Source organism: Hippopotamus amphibius, chromosome 4, assembly GCF_030028045.1.
Source record: "Hippopotamus amphibius kiboko isolate mHipAmp2 chromosome 4, mHipAmp2.hap2, whole genome shotgun sequence".
Classification (NCBI taxonomy): domain Eukaryota; kingdom Metazoa; phylum Chordata; class Mammalia; order Artiodactyla; family Hippopotamidae; genus Hippopotamus; species Hippopotamus amphibius.
The window spans coordinates 130,319,797-130,346,134 of NC_080189.1; the positions used below are offsets into that span (position 1 = coordinate 130,319,797).

The 26,338-nt window shown below is 39.3% G+C and overlaps 1 protein-coding gene across 1 annotated transcript in view; it reads left to right on the top strand.

Moving 5' to 3' along the window:
* The first annotated feature begins 5,165 nt into the window (after window positions 1–5,165).
* PTER (phosphotriesterase related) overlaps window positions 5,166–26,338 on the top strand; it is a 61,167-nt gene continuing 39,994 nt past the window's right edge. The window contains exon 1 of the mRNA XM_057733948.1: window positions 5,166–5,308. The gene's annotated coding sequence lies outside the window, so the exon portion shown is untranslated. The remainder of the gene's footprint in view (window positions 5,309–26,338) is intronic.

Here is a 26,338-nt window from a genome sequence, read left to right on the forward strand (position 1 = left end):
AACTACCATTTGGCGTTCTTCACAGACACACATACTTGGACTTACAGTTAATGAATTCCTTGTTGAGTTTTTTTTGGAGGGGTGGGCTTTAATATCATTCTGTTTCTCATTCTGTATCTCTCAATGCTGTACTTAATATTAGAAATCAATAATCACATTATCATGTACTAACAGACACCTCTAACACTTAAATAATTTTCTCAAGGATTTGGAAGCCATCATGGAAGGCATTTAATATTAGTTATTAATGGCTGGCTAAAGGAGGGTGGTTTTCAATTTGAATACAGAATCACCTCATCCTCTCACCAGGACAAATACTACATTAATCAGGGTAGGCTATCAGCTGTAACAAATAATCCCCACATCTCAGTGGTTTAAGGCATTAAAAGTACATTTTTCACTCACATTTTCTCCTAGTTAAGGGTGGTGGGAGGGCTCTGTTTCACATGGCCATTCAGACACAGCCCCCTTCTTACCTGTGGCGCCATTATCCAGGTTCTAGAAACTCTCTCCATCCTGCCCATGAGTGGAGAAAGAGTGGAGGATGTTGGGCAGGTGGGAGGCTTTTCGATAGGCCAGTTCTAAAAGGCACATGTCACTTCTACCACATCCTATTGGCTGGCCCTCAGTGGCAGGACCACATCTAACTGCAAGGGAGCTTGGGAAATGTAGTATAGTGATGGGTCCAGGAGGAGAAGAGGAAGGAAATGGGTTTAGTGAGCACCTAACCACCAAACATCACTGAGTCTCTGTCACAAATGCCAAAAGAAATGGCTAGGCCAGGGGGAAAAAAAAAAGAAAACAATAAGTAAACACACCAAAAAAACACAAACAAACAAAAACAAAGCAAAACAAAACAGGCAATTCACTTTAAAAGAGTTTTTTAAAATTAATGATGATATAAATAAAAATTATGACCTTTTACTTATACTAGCAAATCTACTGAGAGTAACAGGTGAGCTAAATTCAAGTCAACTTTTACAAGTTATTTACAAACAGCTGTCTAAAGTCAAATCTTTTTTTTTTTATTGTGGTAAAAAATTCACAACATAAAATTTACCATTTTAACCATTTTTAAGTGTACAGTTCAGCAGCATTAAGTATGCTCACATCGTTGAGCAACTATCACCACTATCCATCACCACAATTTTTCATCTTCCCAAGTTGAAACTTGGTACCCATTAAACACAAACTCCCCATCCCCCTTCCCCCAGTCCCTGGTAACCACTATTCTACTTCCTGTCTCTATGAATTAGACTAGTCTGGGCACCTCATATAAGTGAAATCACATAATATTTGTCCTTTTGTGACTAGCTTACTTCACTTAGTGTAATGTTTTCAAGCTTCATCCATTATCAGAATCTCATTCCTTTTTTAAGGTTGTATGTATAGACCATATTTTGTTTATCCATTCATCAATGAATAGGTGGGTGTTTCCACCTTTTGGCTATTTTGAATAACACTGCTATGAACACAGGTGTACAAATATGTTTGGTTCCTTGCTTTCACTTCGTTTGAATCTATACCCAGGAGTGGAGTTGCTGGGTCATTTGCTAACACAATTTTTTGAGGAACTGATATACCGTTTTCCACAGTGGCTGTAAAGTCATAGCAGGTCTTGAAGGTGTACTTGTGATCAGCTTCTACAAATGGTTTCAATGACTGCTTTGTAAAGGTGTAGTCCCTATTAAAAAGTTCCCTGGATTTGGGCGGGGGGGATTATGTGTTTCCAAATTAGCTCTTTAAGAACTAGAACAGTTTTAATTTCACTTTTCCTTTGCCTCTAAGTAATAAAACACATTGAATATTTAGTTGTATTCTCTGGGAGGTCTAAATACGAATTTGATAGAAAAATGTGTGTTGAAAGCTCTGTCATATCTCTGTTGTGACACTGGTACCTAATAGATTTCCTAGAAATGATGGGACTAGTTTATCACACCATGACTAAAAATTAAACCGAGAAAAATCTCTGTAGCACTGTAAGTTTTAACTTCCGATTAACAATTAAAACCTGATAGGAACACCATTAAAGAATTGGTATCATCGGGACTTCCCTGGTGGTGCAGTGGTTAAAAGCTCATCTGCCAATGCTGGGGACATGGGTTCAAGCCCTGGTCCAGGAAGATCCCACATGCAGAGGAGCAACTAAGCCCATGCGCCACAACTACTGAGCATGTGTGCCACAATTACTGAAGACCCAACACAGCCAATAAATAAATAAATAATTAATTAATTTTAAAAAAAGAACTGATATCATCAGCTGTGTTTTTCCCCCAGTGCTTATCTGATAAGCACCTGGATTACTTTATATTTTGGCTTCTCCAGATTTTTTTTATAGACTATTTTTGCATGAATATTTAAAACAATTAACTAGGGGGATGAAAAAACCTGAGTGCCTTCCAGAAATTTAACCCAAACAGTGAGGGGTACTGGATGTTTGGGTTTCATTTTATTCTCTCTGCCAATTTAGTGTTTCTGAGTACAGGAATTGTCAAAATTCAAAGATACCACGAAAATGAAAAGCAGGTACTGTGGAAAATGAGAGTGCATTTGAACCAAATCCTTAACAGGGAGATTTGGAAAGCTTTGGTTCCTTAATAATATGATTTTTAACTCAACTATTTCATCACAGACATGACAGCACAATGATATTCTAAGTTTCAAAGAATATCTCCAAGTTAAGCTTTTTCAGGAAGAAAGGCTGGAAAATGACACTGGGTACGAGGCTTGTTGGTACAAGATTATGATTTTTGACGGCAGGACATCATAAAAGACCCCTTTCATCTGTTCTTGTCTGCCAATCATCAGGGCTGGTAGATTTGGGGGCCAGTTCTGAAGCATGTTTAATTATTTTTAAATAGGATAGCATTTGATGCTTAACCAACAGTAATGCTTAAATCACGTGTGATATGAAATGGAATTATAGTCTATACTCAAATGCCATACACTATCAAGGTTTTTCACTGTTGTACATTGAACTTGCATGAATTTCTTTACCCGTGTTTGAACACACATGTTCACAACAGTTTGATAGAGTTCCTGAAATAAAACCCCTACCTATTAATTTGAAGCTACTTCTTTCAAAGAGAAATAAAATCTAGAGTAGTTTCTCTTTAACACTATCTTTTTAAGGTGTAAAGCCCTGGAAAGAAGAGCCTGCATGTGAAATCCATCACAAACCTTGCACAATGGGTGTAATGTAGGCAGTGGAGAATTTAGTAACTTCCATAAAGGAAAACTGAAGTCATTTTTTAACATGAATCTTGTGTATAATTTCATATCTGGCAGCACGGACTAGTAAAATACATAACATTATAAATAATGGACTTTTAGTCCTCTCCTTAACAACCATTGTCAGGTACACATTTATACGGCTTCATGATTGCAGTACAGGCGATCAAAGTGCCAGGCAGCACTGAAATCACTCTAGAAGCTTCCCTTGATCCATCTATTCATTATACAATCTCAGTACAAGCCCCTGTTATTCCTAGGAATAGTCAACTCCCCCAGTACTCATGCCCCTGAAGTTCTTAACCTCTACATTTATTCTTGTCTCTCCCTGGGTGCTATTTTTAATCCCCTTCCCTGTTCCTAGGATTTAAACAGCCACCACCTTTAAGGACCACTGCTTTCCCAGTATTTTCTCCCTGCCTATCTCTTGCCAACCAACTTCTCATACTTTTAACCCTCCTGGTAAAACAAAAGCACCCCCGCTCTCCAAAACTTTTATTTCCTTTTCTCCTCTTTTTCTGACTTAAGTATATTAATGTATTTCCTAGCATCCTATGGAAGTGCCCCACTCTCTACTAAGAAGGTAGGTGCTGTGACATCACCACACTGGGTTCTATCCCTGGCCTTGCACAAGGCACTTGTCCGTCTGTTTTCTTATCTGTAATCGGAGAAGAAATTGACCCTCCCAGATTGTTCTCTATTTTCAAATAAAAGAGACAGAGTATCTAGAATAGCAGAGGTGGCCTCAGGAACATCCCTGAGGATGTTTAAACATCCTATTATTATTATTACTCTTATAATTATTAAATGTCTTCCTCTATGGGACTTTCCTGGCAATTCGGTAGTTAAGATTTCACACTTCCACTGCAGGGGATGTGGGGTCCATCCCTGGTCAGGGAATTAAGATCCCGAATGCCACGGTGCTGTTCCCCCAAAAAAGTCTTCCTTTCAAGTGACACCTAGAGGTTCCTCCCATCTGAGTACGCATCTTTTTCTCAGAATTCAGGATAAAATTAATTAAATACACTTAAATACATAAATTCTGTCCTGTGGCAATTGCTCCCAGCTGACTCACAGGTATTCACTTAGCTTATTTGCCACATGAAGTGCCGGGGCCAGGGCTCATAGTGTAGACTCTCATTTGAAAGATGAGAAGCATCAGGCCCAGGAACATGAAACAATGAAGGAGTAAACTGACGCCATACACTGTGAATTTACTAAATGCCACCTAATTGTACACTTTAATACGCATAAAATGGTAAATGTGATATGTATTTTACCTCGATTTAAAAAAACTTATTTGGGAGGAAGAAAAAAAAAAAAGGAATAAACAGGGAGTTGCCTGTATTCAGGATGGTGATCCAAATCCTATTCGTGCTACCAAAGTGTCAGGGCACATCCTCCGACTTGTTATGGGAAAGGAAAATAGCTACTGTAGCCACCACGTTCCAGGCTTTTCCCCCGGAGAACTGAGATCTGGGGAAAATGCAGCTGCTTCCTTTCTCCCTGGAGGGATCTAGCCTCTCATCCTTTTGACTCAGCCGAACTAGAAAGAGAAGAGAAATCTCTCCTTCCAGGATATTTGACGGGTATCTATAACAAGCTTGCGCAGAGGAAGTGGGTTCTCAGCCCAGCCGCTGAGCGGATCCTGAGTCTTCAGGCCTTCTGCCCGCTCAAGGGTAGGCCAAGCAGCCTGAGCCCGGCGCTCAAAGAGCCTGGACGCGGGCGGGGCAGGGGCCCGATGGGCGTGACCTAGGACCGAAGGCGGGGCCCGGCAGGAGCCCATTGGGAATGGTTTAAGGTCGGGGGCGGGGCCCGACGGGCGCCCGGTGGGCGTGGCCTAAGGAAGGGGATGGGGCGTGGCCGGGGCCCTTCGGAAGCGGCCGGGAGGCCAGAGGGCGGGGAGAGCACTAGGAGGGGAGGGCACCAGCCGGGAGGCTGAAGTGGGAGGAGACCGGGGAGACGTTCAAGGCCCGGGAAGTTGGCCCTGCAGAGGGTCCCAGGGGAGAAGACGGTGCGCTGCGAGTTGAAGGGAAGGCGCCCGGGAGCCGGAGCGGGCGCGGGAGCTGTGGGCCCGGTAGGAAGGGTGGGGTCGCTGCCGAGCTGGGCGCGTTAACTCCCGCGGGGGTGCCGGTGGAGGTCCGCCCCGGGGAAGGAGTCTTACAGCAGTCCCTAAGGCTTTGGCTTGTTGCTGCCTGTCCCCTAGCGCTCGGGGGAAGCTGCAAAGACGGGGATCGCGAGGCCGCGCGAGGCCTGGGAGGCTGGCCCGGGCTTGCAGGTGGCTGGTTGCCCCAAAGTCTAAAGTCCTGCAAAGCCTGGCTTGAAACCCGAGGCTCGGAGTCCGGCGCGGAGCGAGGCCCGAGGGCCCCGCATGGCTCGAGCTCAGGGTTGCTCGACAGAAATGCTCCCGGGGTCGTTGTTGCGCAGCTGTGCTATGATTGGGGTTGGGGGGGGGGGAGGTCTATTTCCACGCTTGTCCTCCCTTAATAAGCTTTCAAATCATACCTCTAAGCCTTGGGCCTCAGCTTTCCCCTTTATTTTACCGTCATGGTCCTTTTATCGTAAAGATATTCCAAATACACTTGGGTGCGGATATGATCGTGGTGTTTACAGCCACGATGTGATGTTTGTGAAGAGGCCTCCGGTGCAGTGACACCTGGGGTAGGCGGACGTTTAGAGAACTTCCTTCTTGTGTAGGAAGGTCCTTAAATCACCTCTCCAGTGGGGGAAACTGACAAGCATTGACTCTTATCCTAAAGGATCCTCACACTCATTGTCATATAGAATGAACGTCAGTAAGAAAAAAGCCCTAAGACTTATCACTCCTCCTTGGCCGGTTACATTTTATGTTACATAGGCATGAGGGGTGTACAGCAGTTATCCTGAAGGCCTGATGTAATTCCAGAAATAACCAACCCCCTTCAAAAAGAAGTCTCAGTGCACAAGGCAGAGAAAAAGAGATCGGACAACTTACTGACTGTTGATAGCAAGATAGCAACTTAATTTTAGAAAGGATAATTTGAACAAAAACTTCACATAGTGCTACTTTATGAAATTCTGTATTCATTTCTGGAGGCTAGATGTTGTTTTATTGTTATAAAAGTGCCTAAAATGTATACAATGTAGATTTTTGGAACAGAATAGCAAAATACGTTTTATTTCCACTCCTTGATCTTAGAATCATAATAGAAACATCCAAGCCTATATTTTTTGACAGTAAAAGCTAATCACCAGGGGTCTTCTCTGAGCTCTGTACATTCTAATACTAACTTAATGCAATTGGCAGTGTGCATAGTTAAATTTTGACCCAAATAGGAGCAAAGAACAACAGATCAGAGTCTTGAAAAATCTATGCACCTGTACTTAGTGCCTTTTCAGTCTGGGGCTTGGCCCTAAGATCCCTGGAATTACAGTAGGTAGAGGACCACTGTTTAAGGCTTGTAGAGGTTGCTCTCAGAATTGAGCCTGAAGACAAAATAATGAACTACAGAAAATGGGAGGAGCTACTGAAAATAGAATGGAAAATATCCATTCTTGCTTCCATGCTTTAAAAAATTACTATATGAGGAATCTTCCTTCTCACATGTCTTAAATACCCAGTGCACCATACAGTAACATTGCTGAGAAGTCCTTAAGCTGTGTTCTGCCCCATGAACTTCACTGTCAATAGGAGAACCTGAGATGGTTGTTGAATTGAATATGCTTTTCATACACCAAAGATGTCCTCGTTCTTCTGTTCTCAGTGGTTCATATTTTTCTTAAAAAAAAAGTTTCATTTACAAAAGCCTTCTCATTCATAGACATCCCTCCTTCACTTTAAAAAAAAAAAAACAAGGAGAAGAAGAAAAATAAAATATCTGCTCCCACCTAGTCATCTGGAATAAACTGGCTCTGTGGTTCTGATGACCTGTTTCATGAAAGCATTATCTCTCTCAGTACAAATGCCTGCCTGCACAGCATGGGAGTCATGAGTGTTATCCATTTCTCTGTCCCCTTCCAATGAGGCATGGCCATGTCGCTTGCTCTGGTCAATGAAATACAAGTGGAGTGACCTGTGTCACTTCCAGGTGGAAGCTTTAAAAGGCAATGAGAGGTGTGCCCCACTCTCTTTCCCTCTGCAGAGTGACCACCAATTTTCTAGACAGTGGCTGTTTCATCAGCCTAGGTCATGGAAGGAAGACAATCTGCAGAGCCCCATCACTCTGTGTTAAACATGGAGTGTGAGCCAGAAATCAGCTTTTGTTGTGTTTAGACCCTGGGATTTGGGGATTTGGTTGTTAAAGCAGCATAACCTAGCCTATCCTGACTAACACTCAGGTAGGGTCTGAGCCACATGCCTCCAAGGATTACTCGTTTCCCTGGGAGCCTAAAAGAGAGAAGGTGCTATAAGAAGTGTGCCCTGGTGACCAGTGTTCCTCTTACTGTCAGTGAGATAGCAGGTGGACTTGTTTCCAGAATGCTCACGTCAACTTCGTGATTTTAATCAAAGGTGGCAAAAATGGCATTGAGATGTTTAATTACATTCTATAAGGGCAGCCAGTATTAAAGTGTAAAGTACATAAAGATTCAATGTCCAAAAGGGATAGGAATTAAGGCTCTCATTTTCATTTTGAAAAACTATCTACCTATATTTAAATTTTTCAGCATCCTTCCAGTTTTCCAATATAAAGGTGTGTTCACAGATTCATTGTTAAGAGACAGTTCTTTCCAAATGTAGTTATATCAATGGATGCATTTCAGAAATTATTTTGTCATCAAGGGACACTTGAAATGAATCATCCATTCTTACCACTGACTAATTTCTAATTTTTTTTTAAAACAACTTCAGAGTACTTTAAATATGATTTCCTGGCTTTCTTATTTTGGATCTAAGAGTCGGACCTAGGTTTTGCTCTCCATATCCTGGAAGCAGTGTGTTCCCTCTTTTCCTCTGACTTAAACAGAAGTGAAGCAGAGAGCATTTTGCTTAGGGCAGAGCCATGCTGCATTCTTAGGGATGTTGGCTATAAATCCACTCTCCCTAGAGGTTAACAATCAAAGTTCTCCCCCTCTCTCACTCAGACGAGTGATATGATGATGATAAATTGCTTGGACATGACTGCCCCGAGCACTGGTGTGATGAATTATATTGTTCAGGGCATGACCAAAGATTCTCCATTGTCAGTCGGCAACACCGAATATTGGCAGTTTTCATAAGTAGCTTTCTGCCAATTTCGGGCTCTGCTTTGCATATTAAATTCTCTGTTTTCAGAGGTCATGGTTCTTAGTTCTTAATCGTCTCTGTCTTCCCCTGAATTCACTTAACTAATCAATCTTTTGTTTTTTTCTGCTCCTTCTTCACTAAAAGGCTGGGCTCTTCTCAGTTGTGTTCATTAAACATTGAGTCTTTCTTCACAGAAACTGTTAAAATAATAATTATTTGTCTTTTCCACTAAATCCAGAGTAATAACAGCTTATCTTGCAGTGGCTTAATTGGGTAATTATTTAGTGTTTGAAAAGCACTTTGAAGAGACTATTGGTAAATATTATTATGAATTTAATGCTCCGTGTAATTGAAAGTCCATTGCAACCACAAAATCTTTACTATTACTGTGTACCAACAAAGGTGTCTTTTTTTATATTGCTTACTATTTTCAAACCTGTATATGTGTTGATTTTTGAAATATTTAAAATATTTTCATACACTCTCAAAATTATCATGTTCATACTGTCACATTTCTAGGTCTCATCTGCTACATCTCTTATGTCTCTGGGAAGCTAGATGTCATTAGTCTTGGTCTCTAAAAGTCTGCAGGAAATACAAAGTGGATTCCCCATTTCAGGGGTATTTCACATCATAGAGCTGCCACATCTGTTGTGCGTGGTATCTGCTTAACTTTTCAGCAAGCTTTCCTATTAAGCCCTAACAAAAAACCTGCAATAATGATTTATTTACTCTGAGTCCATTCACTGAGCTGTCACCTCACTGGCATCAACATTTGTCAAAAAGGATGAGATTATATCACATATGCCCGGCCAGACCCTTCGACAGATTTTCTACTCGCTTTATAGACCCAGAGCCCCCTGGTGTAATTAAAGGCCACTTCCATGGCTTCGACTGCATGACCTCCATTACTGACTGTATTCGTTTGCTAGGGCTGCATAACAAAATATCACAGGCTGGGTGACTTAAACAACACACACTGATTTTTTTCACCATTCTGGAAGCTAGAAGTCCAAGATCAAGGTGTTGGTAGATTTGGTTTCTTTTGAAGTTTCTCTTTTTGGCTTGCTGATGACCTCCTTCTCCCTGTATCCTCACGTGGTCTTCTCTCTATGTCCTAATCTTTCCTTATAACTACGGAAAACAGTTGTATTAAATTAGGACCTACCCTAATAAACTCATTTTAATATAATTACCTTTCTAAAGACCCTATCTCCAAATACTGTCACATTCTGAGATACTGAGGGTTAGGACTTCAACATAAGAATGTTCAGAGGGGTACATTTTAGCCCATCATACTCTCCTACAATAATAATGATCTCTAGAAACTACCATTTTTGGAGGGTTTTGTGTGTGTGTGTGTGATTATCAAATTTGAGCAATCAAGTGATAATTACTAATCTTTTGGAAAGTCAACTCAGTTCAGGAACTTCTCCTTAACATTACTTGGAGGAGAGCTTTATGCTTGTGACTTAAAAGACAACTAATTAGGGACTTCCCTGGTGGCACAGCAGTGAAGAATCTGCCTGCCAACTCAGGAGACATGGGATCAGTCCCTGCTTGGGGAAGATCTCACATGCTGCAGAGCAGCTAAGCCTGTGTTCCACAACTACTGAAGCCCACGCACCTAGAGCCCGTGCTATGCAACAAGAGAAGCCACCGCAATGAGAAGCCTGTGTACCACAACGAAGAGTAGCCCTCACTCACCACAACAAGAGAAAGCCCGCACACAGCTACAAAGACCCAACACAGCCAAAACAAACAAACAAAAAAAGATTGAACTAATTTAATTAGATTAAAATCAAAGCAACATTATTAAATGAATTCTATATAGTTTATTAAGCTGTTAACTATAAAATGCATATAAGCAAGTATACCTTGCTGTCTGAACTATAACCATCCAAATATTTGTTATGACAACTCGCAAATATTTTTTACCTAAAATATTCTCTCTGAATCAAAAAAGTGCCATGAGTAGTCTGCACACTTATGCCATTAAAAAGGGCACCAGGATATAAAATACACTCTGGTCTTATCGCACATCTTCCCCCTGGAGGGTGATACCTTGTGCTCCTGCTGTTCAGTGTGTTCTGAATTCCTGCCTCCATACTATCAACTGAAAATGAAAGCAGAAGAGTCTCTGAAGAAAGATGATGAGCCCAAGAGGAAGCTAGATAAGCTCATATATTTGAAGAAATATTGGGAATGTGAAAGCCTCAAAAGACCTCAGTGTGACCTGTCCGCATCTACCATGCATACTAGAGCTGATTCTGGAAAACTTTACAATGTTCAGCTTCGGAATAGAATCGTAGTCTTTATTTTTAAAAAGTCTTTTAAAAAATGTCTTTTGCAGTCAACTGAGAGCCAGAAATCCTTAGAGGATTGTTATGTGGGTTTATAAGAGTATGATAGTAATATTTGGGATAGTTGGTTGATGGTTTTAAATGAGCTGCAAAACATTATTTTTCCCTTCAAAAACTGTTTTTAGTTGGAATTATAGTGGAAGCTGGGCGATGGATACAGAGTGGTTCACTATACTACTCTCAACATTTGTGAACTTTTAAAAATGTCCATATTAAAAAATTTAAATAAAAGAATTATTTTTTACAAAAAGAAGAAATGATTATATGTAATTATATAAATATGATTATGTAATATAATTATATAAGTATATATAAAATTCATTTCTTTATATGTAATTATATATATAATTCTTTGATGTAAAATTTGATACTATCACATTTAGAGGGGCAGATTAAATTTGAATAATAAGGGATGCATGCATATAACATTCAAAATAATGTCAAATAATGAATTTTATATATAATTATATAAATATAATTATGTAATAAAATTATATAAGTATATATAAAGTTCATTTCTTTTTATACATGTAATTATATATACTTTTGTGATGCAAAATTTGATACCATCGTATTTTCAGGGACAGATTAAACTTGAATAATAAGCAAGTAAATTTGCATGCATATGTAAGAGAATACACATGTAAGTAGGAAGTGGTTTTCACTACCCGTTGCTCCACAGAAAATTACTGTTGAAACCTTTACCCGGGAAAGGCTACAAGGGCGTCTTTGCTCGTTTTAACCTAGATTATCTGACACATGCTTTTATTTATCACTCCCTGGCCTGTGGCATGCCTATCATTTCATGAGTCAGTGCTTTTCTGGGCGTTATAGAGTTTCCCAGGCTGCAGTTTCTCCAAGTTTAGTCTTTAACTTCAGAGACTTTCCATTTGCCACTACACAAATCCATTTAATACAGGAATTCCAGAAGAGGCCACTGGCTTCCAGTGCAAATCTAAGGTCTGACATTGATTCCCTTTTTCTTCTGTGTTGCTTTGAACTTGCCCCCTCATCAACCCGAAAAGGAGAAATTCCAAAGTGTTCCTCTTTCTCCTGTGGAACTAAATATTTGGGAGCAGCTAAGTGCATAAGTAGTGAAGATGCTGCTGTTTTAAATATAGACGTTACTGAGACTTTGACCTTACAGCCATATTTGACCTCTTAGGTGTCCAGGGAGAGAGAAGGTTCCAGAACTCCAGTTGCAGTGCTCCTTTATGACTTTCTTCATTCCTCCCAGGCACTGCCTTTTCACTTCTTGTCTAGCAAAGTATTTCAGTAGAAAAATTAAAATATTTCAAGCTAAGAGATGCAAGTTTAAAATGGTCTCTGTGAAGAATCTATATAGTTTTTTTTATATATTCTTGTCTATTGAATGTCATTTAATTGTTAGATTTAAAATATATAAAAGAACATATACAGTTCCTAGCATTAGGGATACCTCATGGGCCTTTGCTATTATTTATTCTTGCTACAGTGAGGTCAAAACGATTAGTTTCTAAATTCCTTTGCTTCCTGATAAACCAAATCAGAATTGCAAAAGATTTTTTTTTAATGTGGTATATTCATAATGCATTATGTAGGGACACTGTTTTTTGGTGAAACATTTTCAGCTTATTTATTTTTATTTTTGTGTTAGTAATACCTTGGCTAAAATAAGTTTTCATTAATTATTCCTATATAATGTGATGATTTTACAACATTGGCACTAAAGGAGAGTTTGTTTTGTTTATTTTATTTTGTTTATTATTTTGTTTCTCTGAAAAGAATGATGTATTAAACTTTAGAGTTTTAGTCTATAAAAATTGGAAAGCTTACTCAGGAGTTGTACTATGTCTGACCACAGTATCTCGATTCATATTCTTTCACACCATATAATATCATATTTAGATTTTTAAATCAACATCATTTAAAGTAATGTCAACAATTATAGGATCAATACGGTCTGAGAGTTAAAACTGGGTAATAATTTTCTCTGCCTAATTAGAAGTCAAAATTATATTTCTGATGAGTTGTGGGATGTTACCCCCAGAACAGGAGTTAGTTCCTTAATTAGGCCAGAAAGAATAAATGTGTTACAAGACATTGCAGAGATGTTAAATGCCTTTTAGTTTTCGTAAACTCAGTGTAATATTCATCAGAGTGAATGAATAAATTCATCATTCATTAGTAGTATTCATCAAATTTGTCAAATTTGATTCAGTCTCGTATCATCTTTACAGAGTGTTTGCTATGCCTGTGTACTACCTTCACTACTAATTACTTAATATTTTTCTTTAAAATCAACCCACTGTTTTCCTTCAGGCTCATCCTAAGCAAAAATATCCATGACATCACAGGCTTGCAATGTTTATTACTTTTTTCCTGACACATTAAAATAAATAAATACTTGTTTAAGATGTTTTTAAATGCCCATATAGCACCTAAAATCAGTTTGAACACCAGTGGAATGTATATCACACCTTCTGAAAACACTGACAAGAAACAAGCAGACTGACTTTTTCTACTTACATCACTGCCCGCTAAAAAATAAAATAATTCTTGGTTGTGAAGTTGGCACAGAGTCATCTTCAGAATAGTTTCTGAACTTGTGCTGTGACGATTAGAAACTATGAAAACACTAGAAAATGTATGTCCATATGGATGTATATGTATCTAGGTACACATGTACGTAGATAATGGATCATTTCAGCTGTTATTTGGGAAAGAGCCAAGAGTTTTCAGTTGTTTAGACAGTCAGCATCATGAATGTGAGAGCTAATTACCACCATTATTTTATACTAGTGCCTCTATTGTACTCTTACTCATAAGCAGTATAAAGGGTGATCACAGAAAAGTAATAATCTGGGTAGTGAAGTATTTTTCACTCATCTACTAGCAATAATTTGAAGTTAATAGGAGATACTGAAAGGGACTGGGTGGTCTGGTGGTTAAGACTTTGCACTCCCAAGGCGTGGGCCCGTGTTCAGTTCTGGGTCAGGGAACTAGATCCTGAATGCCACAACTAGAGAGCCCACATGCTGCAACTAAGACCCGGTGCAGACAAATAAGTAAATAAATATTTTTCAAAAATAGTGAATACTGTAATATGGTTTGTTACAGGATAGTTTGCCTTGATGGGAGATCAGAAAAAGAATTAGAATGATATCCGTAGTTTATACATTCCCTGTACAGCAATATTCTGGATGATTTTCTGCTACACGTATATCCCCATTTGTTTAACCTCTAAACACAGCGAACTCAAGGGGAGTGGCCGCAAAACCAGTTTAGAGGTCATTTAACACTTCTTCCCTTACAATCAAAGAAGTTGTATCTGGAAAGAATGTTAGAAATCACCTTGCTTATTAATTCCTTTGTTTTATTAATGAAAAAACAGGCCCACAGACTAAGTGATTTATACCCAAAGACACACTCTGAGCATATCAACTTTTTTTTTTTTTTTGGTAACATTTATGTAGTTGGTAAACTTCTAGTTTTTCCTCCTCTTGGGGAAATAGTGATATTTTCATAAAGTAGTATGTTGTCCCATCTGTGTGCATTCTTCCCTTTTTTGAAATACAGAAAGTTAACATTAATTTTTGGTGGCACTTAAGATATTTTATAGCTTCTAACTTTTTTAAAATTGAAGTATAGTTGACTTACAATGTTGTGTTAATTTCTGCTGTATAGCATAGTGATTCAGTTATAGATATATACGCATTCTTTTTCATATTCTTTTCCATTATGCTTTATCACAGGATATTGAATATAGTTCCCTGTGCTATACCGTAGGACCTTATTGTCCATCCAGTCTACATGTAATAGTTTGCATCTGCTAATGTCAAGTTTCCAGTCCATCCCCTGCCACACCCCCTCCCCCTTGGCAACCACGAGTCTGTTCTCTATGTCTGTGAGTCTGTTTCTACTTCGTAGATATGTTCATTTTTGTCATATTTTTGTCATATTTTAGATTCCACATATAAGTGATATCATATAGCTTCTAACTTCCGTTTGTATCAGATAAAAGATCAACCTATCGTATATTATCAAGAATGATGTCTGTTGCCTTCAACACATTTGAACAAGAGAGGGAAATTGATATTTTTTAAGCAGTATCAAGATATATTTTCCATATTAAATAAAATTTCTGTTCTTATGGTTAGTGGTCTTGGATTCAAACCTCCCCAATTTCTGGATTTTTAATCTATGTATAATAATAAAATAATAGAAAACTGATCATCAAATGTAATAAAAGTAAGTTTCAATATGAATTCACAATGAAAAATGTATGAAATGAATTACTGTGAAGAACAGGCCAAGAAGTGAGAGTTTAATTTCATGTGATGCCCAAGCAAGAACTCACGGAAGACTAGGGTAGCAGGGGCCATAGACTTTACCTAAGAAATTAAACATCACTTCTAAAGGAAGGACAACTAATGCTGTTTATGTAATAAGTTTCTATTGCTCCACAGCTTGTCGGTAAAAGCATCTCTGAGCACTTAGAAGGCACATCTGTATTCTCACTGTGTTCCAATTAAAAAAGTGTTATTACTTCGTTTCAGAAACTGAGCCACGGCGTAGTTCTGAGATCTCCCAGGCACACATAATTCGAGAAAGACAAAGTTAGCGACCATTACCCTTCGGAATGCTGTGATTTGCCATCACCAAGAAGGCAGGCAAGTCTTTAATGATACAGAAGACGTCGCCAGTTGGTAATTCCTCTGCCGTTAATGCTACCCGAGAGTCCGTATTCCAAATCTACTCCCTGCGTTTTCAGACCCACAGCAGCTCTGAAGACTGTGCCTTCTCCCCAGTCATGTTAATTGACTCCTCCATCCATAAACATTTCCAGAATGCCTGCCACGGGCCAGTCAGGATGCTAAATGCTGGCTGTGACACGGTTCTCACTTAACATTGAGCAGAGAGGAGGATTGCTTGAGAGTTAGGATAATCCGTTTGCAATTCTCCTGCGGTGTCTCCAGAGTCTCAGAGGATGAGAGGCCCCTCCAGTGATCACAGTGCCCTGCCAGGCTCTGTGGCCCGTGCCATTTGTCATTGGCACAACACAGTCACTTTACACCGTGGTTTCAAACCAAGGAGAGTGTCAGGGGCTGGGCGGTGCTTTTCTGAGCCTTGATCTGATGCTTGGCGAGAGCATCTCTGCTTATTCCTGTCTCGGCAATAAAGGTCAAGGTCCAGCTTCCATGCTCTGCTCAGATCCAAGCAGAGGAGAGGTTTCCTGCCCATAACCTCTTTCTGCTTCACCCTTGGGTGGGACTGTGGCTGTGTCCCCTACTAGTGTCTTTGGTGACCTTTCTTCCTCCCAGAGTTGGGGACTACAAAGATGCCAGCCAGGCTCTTAGGAATGTTGAAAACCTGGACTCCATTTCTGCCATACGGGCTTTGTTTGACCCTTTATTAATTGGCAAACATTTTCTTTTCAGGAGCACCTTGTTTGGCTGCTCGCATAGCTATGTAATGCCAGTTACTTCCAAATTTAAGAGTGTTAATTGCGTGTTGCCTACATGCTCCATATAATCTGTCGTAAACCTGACTAAATTATAAACTCCTTAAAGACAGGGACCACGTCTGCTTTTCCTTTCTATACCGCAGAGAGGGACTGACCTCCTTTCTTACTGTTGTGTGAGTCCTAAACAAACAAAGAGGAAAACAAACCCAAGTAAAAACCTTCATATCTTGTGAAAGGACATCTCTTCAATTAAGGGTCATAAAGCAAACCTGACTGCAAAATGCACTGACTTTTGAGACGTGAAATGCCTTCTCGCTGAGCATCACTTTTTAAAAAATACTTTTTAAGCTTTCATATCACAACAACATGACTCCATCACAATTAATCTTATATGGTAATGCAGTGACAATGAGATGATTTCTCCGGAGAATCTATGCTAATACTATTAAAATGCTCTTACAATGTCAAAACGATTGCAGTGGAAGCATGTGGGGACTGTGCTTATGTGATTATGATATTCTAGTGATGGGTGATTACCATAGGAAACTACTAATTCAACTCTGCAGGGACTTGCATTATGAAGCCATTATAACATGAGATTATAATGACACAATAACTTGGATGCACATTCGTGATGTGAAAACTAAAAGCTAATTTGAATGCGAGTAGTGTTTCCATTAAATGGTAATTAAACACCGAAAGCAAAGCTTGTTTAAATTTAAGACAGAGACGTACAATCCAGAAATGAGAATGGTGGGAAAGAAGGCATGCCAAGTATAGGCTTAGGAATGGTTAGAACCGTCTACAGCTCTGCCCTCTGGTACTTACTAGGGTGACAGCTCATCTCAAAGTGGCCTCCCCAGACTTTCACCCGCTCTGCTGGTCCCCTAAAGTAACCCAAGACTGTATCGGGACACAAGAACCCAGGACCCACCTCCCACTCCTATCACTGCATCACTTAACATTTTAAGCCTGTGGTTTCATTTTTGAAGTGGGCACGATTGTACCCTGCCTGCCTCCACATAGGAGACTAAAGCAGGTTTTTTTTTTTTTTCCATTAAAAGTAATCTTTTAAAAAAATAAGACAAAATTAATCTATATTCAAAATCCAGCAAAACAGATAAGCACAGAGGAGAAAAAGAAAAAAATTAAAAAAATTCTACCCCTAGAAATGACCTCTATTAGCATCTCTGGGCATTTTCTTTCAGACTATTTCCTATGCATAGTATATACATTTTTTTTTCCTTTAAAACTTTGTATTATACAGTACTTTAAAAACCTACTTATTAATTCTCCCCATCCCTCCAAGTTGCAAGATCTATTTCTTATCCAAGAGAATCCAGTTGATAAGTTTTTGTTTTTTAAAGGTCAGCTCAAGTTGGACGATTTTACATGTCACCCAGAAAACTATGTCTTCCTATTAGTGAATAGTATTTGGCAGGGTTTATGCTCTGCATATATCAGTTACAGGATAGTTACAGAGTAAGTATTTCAGATTCTTAGCAACACCATAAATGCTTTTTAACACGTCTATTTAGTAATGAGTAGTGCATTTGATAAGTCACAGAGTTCTAGTTTGTTCTTAACTGATAATTACTATATGGCTTAGGTCAACATAAAGACAGATTATGAAAAACTAGGAAAATTCAGGAGCTGCTGAACTTGTTAGATAAACCCCTGCATTAGCTTGTTCAGATGGCATAAGGACATGTAATAGCTAATATACACTCCCTCCTAATCATGACTCAGAGTGGTTATTACTCCTTGGTTTAAATATAGTTAAGGGACTTCCCTGGTGGCGCAGTGGTTAAGAATCCACCTGCCAATGCAGGAGACACAGGTTCGAGCCCTGGTCGGGGAAAATCCCACATACCGTGGAACAACTAAGCCCGTGTGCCACAACTACTGAGCCTGCACTCTAGAGCCCATGAGCCACAACTACTGAGCCCACATGCCTAGAGCCTGTGCTCCACCACAAGAGACACCACCACAGTGAGAAGCCTGTGCACCGCAACAAAGAGTGGCCCCAGCTCGCCACAGCTAGAGAAAGCCCGTGAGCAGCAACAAAGACCCAACACAGCCAATAAATTAAAAAATTAAAATAAATCAAATACAGTTACGATGAGTTTTTTGTTATTAAGTATTTAGCTCACACTTAGAGATGCTGTATGCTTTATTGTTGTTTTTATTCCCACTTCTTGCAGCAACCAATTTAGGTAGGTACGTTTAAATTACTCCAGTCCTCATTTTTATATTGAGGAAAAGGGAAGTAGAGTGCACTTAAATGGCTCGCTTCACGCCATGCAGTGCACCGTAGAGTTGGCATTTGATTTTCTGGTCCTGAGTAATGGTGGCTTTTTCCTTAGGCCAATAACTGATGTTCCCTCTGAATAGTGTATCCACATAAACGGACACCAGGATAACTCAATGTTGTGTTTATAACAAATATCTACATGGTTAAATAAAGTGAGCACTGGACTAACAAGTTGGGAGACTGGGTTCTGGTCTAGGTTATCTGGCCTTCAGAAAAATAAGGATTCAGGGACTTCCCTGCTGGTCCAGTGGTAAAGAATCTGCCCTGCAATGCAGGGGATGCGGGTTCGATCCCTGGTCAGGGAACAAAGATCCCACATGCTGCAGTACAACTAAGCCTGCACGCCACAACTAGGAGAAAAGAAAACCTTCATGCCACAACTAGAGGAAGCCCACATGCCACAACAAAAGATTCCGCATGCCTTAACGAAAGGTCCTGCATTCCCCAACTAAGACCTGATGCAGCCAAAAAATAAATTAAAAAAAAAGATTTAGTTTTAGCATCTAAAATTGAAATCTTTGAATTAAGTGATCTCTGTATCCCTTCCAGCTCAAAAATTCTGAGATCAAACAGTATTTAACATTAATTGAAACATTCATATTTTAATTACAAATAGTATGCATTTTAATATTTAATAGTAATAAAAATATTTATTTTACCTGCTTCAAAACCATTCATCTAAATTCAAAACCATACCTTATTTAGATGCATCTAATAATTTGACATGCTCTAGCAGACTTGTAATTTGAGTTAAAAAGTCTTTTAGGGACTTCCTAGGTGGTGCAGTGGTTGGGAGTCCGCCTGCCAATGCAGGGGACAGGGGTTTGATCCCTGCTCCGGGAGGATCCCATCTGCTGCGGAGCAGCTGGGCCCATGCACCACAACTATTGAGCCTGCGCTCTAGAGCCTGAGAGCCACAACTTTTGAGCCCACGTGCCACAACCACTGAAGCCCACGCGCCTAGAGCCTGTGCACTGCAATGGTGGAGCCCTCACACTGCGGTGGAGTGCAGCAGCGAAGACCCAATGCAGCCAATAAATTATTAAATAAGTAAATAAATAAATCATGTTTAAATTTAGGAAACCGAAAATTATTAAAGTTGCAGATATAAATCTAATCCGAAGAAGAGATTAAATTTATAGTGCTTTGGTGGGCCCATACTTCTTAAAGTACAGTTAGAACTACAGTGAAAGGAAATTCTGCTTTCATAATTGCACAGGTACATAGATAGTGTGTTGACTGTTGAATAATATTTAAAATATATGACTTTCTGTGAATTCTTCAGAAGCAAGTCATAGCAGTGACTAAGGCACCAAGTTAAAAGATAATGCTAGACAACCTTTCTAAATCTTTCAGGGTACCTTATTTCGGTGAGGAAAATAAATAAACATCACATTCCTCTTATACTTAGACGCATATATGTGACTAGGGATTAGTTAATTAAAAATGTGTTAGTTGGCTGTAGGGAATTTTCCTCATTTCGTGAGGCTTGTTCTCTAGAGAATTTAGAATTCCATTAGAGCATTTTTTTCTGCTGTCTCAAAGATTAGGAAAGAGCGATTGTTGCTCTATGACATATGTAGTTATTACAGACTTGCCCTTGGTCCCAACGTAGTAAATCAGTTTTCAGGAGTAGAAATAAGCTGTTGGTTACTTTATTTTTAGTACATCAAATACCAGTCTTTCCCCAAAAGAGGTTTCTTGTCAGGTACCACAATCCCTTAGGACCAGGCAAAATTTGTTATCTTGCCTTCTTTCCTAGACCCATCAGTAAAGATTATCTCTAAAGCAATTTTTCTCAAACTTAATGGTCCACAAATTCTCAACAAAATTTCTGATTTTGTGTGTCTGTGTTTATGATAATCTAACCAATTGAAAGCATAGTCTGGACCACTGTAACCATCTTACAACCAAATATTGCCATAAGATTTCACTATTTGTATCTCCATTTGTTTTTTAGACTTCAGTGATAAGAAATTATTACCTAAAACCACAGACAGCATCTGTCTTTTTTTCTGATTATTTCCAACCCCCAAACTGGGATCTCTGTTTCCCTGGGAGCCATGGCTGCGTTTTCTAGGATGCCAGGAGGTGGTAAGATCCAGACAGTGGCACCATGGTCTGGTTCAAGTGGTTTGGGCCCTTTAATTTCCTTCATAAGAAGTGGATTTGGCTTATACACTAGGTCATAAATGATAACTGCATGTCTGTTTGTTTTTCAGAGTCTTACTTTAGAATCTATACCACTATCCCAAGTGTAGAACATAGAATCAAGGCTTACTGTTTTCCAGTTTTCATTTTTCCTAGCTCTGGCAGTTTGTACTGTGTCTTTAACATAACCAACCTCCTTAAGACTGGTACCCACTCATCTCTCTATTGCTGAGGGGAAGGATGGGGATACAGGGAAGGCAGCTGTGAGAGAACTCAGCCAAGCTTCTGATAAACCAGCCAAAGCTAAGAGATGATACACTGGGGTTCTTGTCCTGTGTTCTTTTGCAAGAAAAGGGCGATGTCTACTTGGTGTACATTTTAGGTGTTCATTAATAAGTGCAGGTTGACTATACAGGAATAGAATCTTAAAAAGTGGATATATGTGTATATATATATAACTGACTCACTTTGCCATACAGCAGAAACTAACCCAACATTGTAAATCAACTATACTCCAATTTAAGAAAATAAATAAATAAAAGAGGGGGAAAAAGTGCTGATTGAACCTCAAAGGAGAAACCTCAGAAGTCTTCATACTATTTTTAAAGGCCTCCCACAGGCTGCCTGCAGAGCCTAGAGCAGTGCCTTCTGCCTTCAGTGAAAATGGAAGGTAGCTCATCATCCTTGTCTGAATAAACCCCATTTCCTCACTGGTGAAACGGGAACGATAATAATAAAAGTGGATTTCGTCCAAAAGCATGTCCTCTGGTCTAGTCTTCTACTTTTCGGTGACTCACCTTCTGCTGATCCCTTGCTTATTTCGCCAGGGCATGAGGAGATTTAATTAAAGTGTAGAGAGCGCCCTGAGCTCTTCAGAGAAACACACGACGTTATTATTGTAGATCATACATTTGATATTCCATAATCTCTTGAAGGTAATGAAACCAGCAATACAGAAAAGCTGGGGCTTCAATACAGTTAGCGTTTTATGAAGACACATTCATACCATGTGATAGTCACAGTGGTCATCGTTGTGGGTTTGAGAGTTCAGAGTTCACCCACTGTGACCTTTCCAATTGTTCTCAGTATTGATATTTTGATTTAATTTTTCCCATCAGTAAGCAACACGTTTGGGAGGTCAGTGGGTATTCAAGTCATGCTGTGTTCAGTCAACGTTTAACACTTTCCAATTGTGTTTGCAAACTATGATTGGGAAAAGTACTTCACACAGCTATCATTTTAACACTTTTGTAAATTAGAGGGGAAAAAAAAAGAGAATGCTCATCCAGGAGTCCTTTCCCCTTAAATGTATTCCTGCTCTTAAAATCCCTGAGGAACAGTGAATAGTTGCTTTTGTTTCCTAACTCATCCTAGCCTCCAGTCTCCAGCATTCAGCCTATACTCACGCTGCCCATTTAATTACCATCCTAATACAGGTCTCATGCCCTGGAGCCAGCCCATGCATCAGTATTTTCTACTATAGAACTGCCATGTCATCTGTATCTGAGCCTCCGAAGACTGCTTACAAACCCCAAAACATGCCCTCATTGCTCATGCCACCCGAATGCCTCTTTGCTAAAATCCTCTTAATGTTCTGCAGCATTGCCTAAATGCCACCTCCTCCAGGAAGCCCTCCCAGACCCTCCAGTACTGATGAATGTTGTTCAGATAATGCTCCCCAGAGCATTTGCTTTGTACCTCTTTTCTAACATTTACTGCACTCTGCTTTAAATCATAGCTCTCCCCCTAATACACAGAAAATATCAGTCTCACATTGGAAGCTCACCCTGTGTCAGGCACTTGTGTTGGAACTCTTTAGCTTCCTGGCAGGTGTATTCCTGTTTCATCTTTGTTTCCCATAGTATCCTCCTGTGGACACAGTAGATCCTCAGCAAACATTTGTTACATAGAATTGAAACATACTCAGGTGAAATCTGTGGATCTCTGGAAAGCAGGCTCCCTTATGTTGCCTTCCTGTGCTCTGAGAATTGAAGGCCCAAGTTATCTCCTCAAACCTACAAATCAAAGTTGCTTTCCTTAGTATTTCGAGAAGAATACCAGTACCTGGTTACAAGCCTAGAAAAAGGCCACAGTGCCATGGGGACATCAGATTGTTTTTGGCTGAAGTTACAGTCCAACATCAGTGTGGAAGGGAAGGGTGGATAGAACTCAAGCTGTTCACTGATTGAACAGACACTACTTGAGCATCTGCTTCTTGCCCGTAAGTCATATAGCTCAGAGGTGGTACCTACTTCTCCGTGTGTAGGGATGGAATTAAAGTGATTAAAGTTATATGTGTAACTCCTCTTCCTCAAGCAGGGGTGGCATTTCGCATACAGGTGTCCGGGTAGACAACAGATCGTGTTTTGGAAATCTCTAGAACGAGACAAGGAGGGCTAGCATCAGGTGAGACATCCTCTGGCTCTCTTGACCTTTTTCTGCAGGACTACCATTTTTTACACCAAACAGGCTACATGTGACAATCTAAAAGCACGTATGTCATACTGATTCTTTTTAAGTCTGAATGAGCTAAGCAGGCTAGCGAAAGTCAAGACTTTCCTACGACAGTCTACTCTGTGGTCTTCAAAGTAAAAAACCTGAGATGATTTTGTGGGAAATGCCTTTTAGACAGATAGTTTAGACAGATAGTGATGCGTGCAATAGAAAAGCTTTCTGGGATTCCAGGAAAATTATTTTGAAATTAAACTCTCTTAAAAAGAAATTAGTGTGGATGGTCTGTACATTTAAAAAATTAGCTGTAAGAGTCGTTATCCAGTTTTACTGCTTAGAAAGGAACGGTTACTGCTATGAATCACCTGCATTAATTTTCCTAAGTATTTTTTGTTTTCAAATGGATATTTGGTGTCTACCAATTCAGGTAGGAACTTCCGTGAAGATGAAGTCACTTGACATTGTTTTTGTCTGCTCAACAGTCTTGCTCTTATTTCATAAGGGAAATTTTTTTTTTTAAAAAGAGCGTATGTCTTCCTGTGTAGTATTGTGCTGGGTGCAGAAAAAGGATAAGCTACAATGGAATGTTTACTATGTTCGGAGAGCTTGGAGTGCAAAGATACAGGAAAGTTATAAAAACAAACATGGCATCAAAGTCCATAACCCCCAAACTTTTGGGAAAACATTTTTCCATGCTTTTAAATACGTTTTAGTGGTTTTTATTTAGGGAAATAATGTGATTTGCCATAAAGGGGCCATGCTATGACCTCAGAATTATTTATTATCAGATATATATTAATAAATATTCCAGGAAAAAAAATTAGCCCTTTTCTAACAACCATGAACCTGTTCTTCTTTTCTGGTCCTGATTCTACTTCCATTTCTAATTTCCTTGCTTCAGCTTTAATATTTGTTTTCTTTATGTTATGTATCTTTTGTGTAAGTTACCTCAAATCTTTTGTGGAGTCCAGGGGCTCAGGACTGAGAGATAAGACACTGAGTCTCCCTTCAAGGAGCTCAAAGTCTGATGGAGAGACATTAACACAAGAAGTGAGTTTCAAGGGTAAACTCAGAGACATGCGAGCACCTAGAGCGGCCATCTTACCCAGACTGCTTGAGAAATAGGGAGGAACATCAGGAAAACCTTCCAGTTAGAAACGATGCCAAAGCCCCATCCTAAAGGCCTAGTAGCAATTAGCCAGGACAGAGAGTGGATTGAGGAGATGGAGTGGGCGTAGGCTGGTTTGTTAGCTCAGAAAAGAGGCAGAAACACATTCAAAGACCTTGAGACAGGTGCAAGCATGTTGAGTATCTCCCATAGACTCTACCTGCCAAGCACAGGGTCTTACTCTTAAAGGATGCTCGATAAATATTTATGGAATCTATGATAACTGGCTTTTTTTTTAAGGCTGGAAAAGCTGGATGTGAAAGGGTTAATTTGTAGCGCTTTCTGTGGAGAGGCAGATGGGGCTATGGGAGAAGGTACCTAAAGTCCTTTGTTACAAGGATGGGGCTAGGAGAATGTACTTAGGACCAAGTCTCAGCTGCCCTCAGGACCACACATGCCTGAAAATAGTGAAGGTTTCTGAGGAAACGACACTGTGTTGAGAATTTGGCCACAAAATCAGTAGGGGAGAAAACTACACAAACTTTACAGTTTGTAGGAAGACCTTGGGGTGAAGAGTCTGGCCTTTTTGAGTAACTGAAAGGCCAGGGAGGAGATGGGTCAGTGAGAAAGGGTTTAGTGGAGTGAAATGACTGGAGAAGGAACCAGACCATGCCATGCTTTACAGGTTATGCCAAGAATTTTGGGCGGTATCCCAGGGCAATGGGAAAATTCTAGGGGATTTTTAAGAAGAAACATGATCACGTTAAGAAACATGATCAAATCTATGTTTTATCAGGATCTCTAGTCTACGGAGAATAAGTTGAAGGGGGACCCAGTTGATAGGTAACTATGTTTATTTCATCTTATTGTTTTTCTGCTCACCTGCCAAAGGCTATTAACCTTCCTTTAAAAAAAAGATTATTTTTATGCTTTTGTCCTTACATGGTTTGTCTTTACTTAAAATTTATATCATTTGATCCCTCCTTTTCACTTATAAATAAATGATGACCCATATTGCATAATTTCTGACACTTCGCTATGAAATGTCTCACTGACTCCCCCCGTCCGCATCCCTAACCGCACATAGGAGTGTATTCAGTAGCGGGATTGTTGTCCTCGAGTGGCTTGACTCTGATAACATTTACTCAGGCTGCTGAACCTCTTCCAAAATTCTCACTGGGATCCAGGACTTCAGCGAGAGTCAAGTTCAGTCCATGAAGGACTCGGTCAAAGAAGATGAATATAATCAAAGTGAATCACAGCCACTGCAAAGGCATGTAATTTGATCAGAAGTATTTGAAAATGAACAATATCAAATCTCAGGCTTCAATGGCAGTTAGCGATTCTCTGATAATAAGGAAGAACTTGAAATAACTCTTGAGTTCATAAATCCTTGTGTGTCTTGGTTGGAGGATTCAAAACCTATGTTCTATCAAATAATGCCATTTGCAGCATCATGGATGGACACAGAGATTATAGGTATTACAAATGCCATATAATCACTTATATGTGCAATCTAAAATATGACACAAATGAACTTATCTAAGAAATAAAGAGACTTGCAGACGTAGAGAACAGACTTGTGGTTGCCAACGGAGAGAGAGGATGGGGGATTGGATTGGAAGTTTGGGGTTAGCAGATGCAAACTGTTATATAAAGAAGGTATAAACAACAAGATCCTACTGTATAGCACAGGGAACTTATTCAATATCCTGTAAAAAACTTTAATGGAAAAGAAAATATATATATATTCTTTTTCATATTCTTTTATATATATATATATATATATATATATATATAAACTGAATCATTTTGCTATATACCAGAAAGTAACACAACATTATAAATCAACTATACTTCAATAAATAAATAAATAAATAAATAAATAAATAAATAAATAAATCATAAATAAATAAATACACCAAAATCTAGATTCTATTGTTTTATAGGTGACAATAGTATAGTTATTGGTTTACACTAGTATTGTTGACCTTTTCTCATTTTACTCCCTTTTACTGATATAAATGAAACAAATATACATAAAAACTTGAAAATAACACTGAGTTGTAAG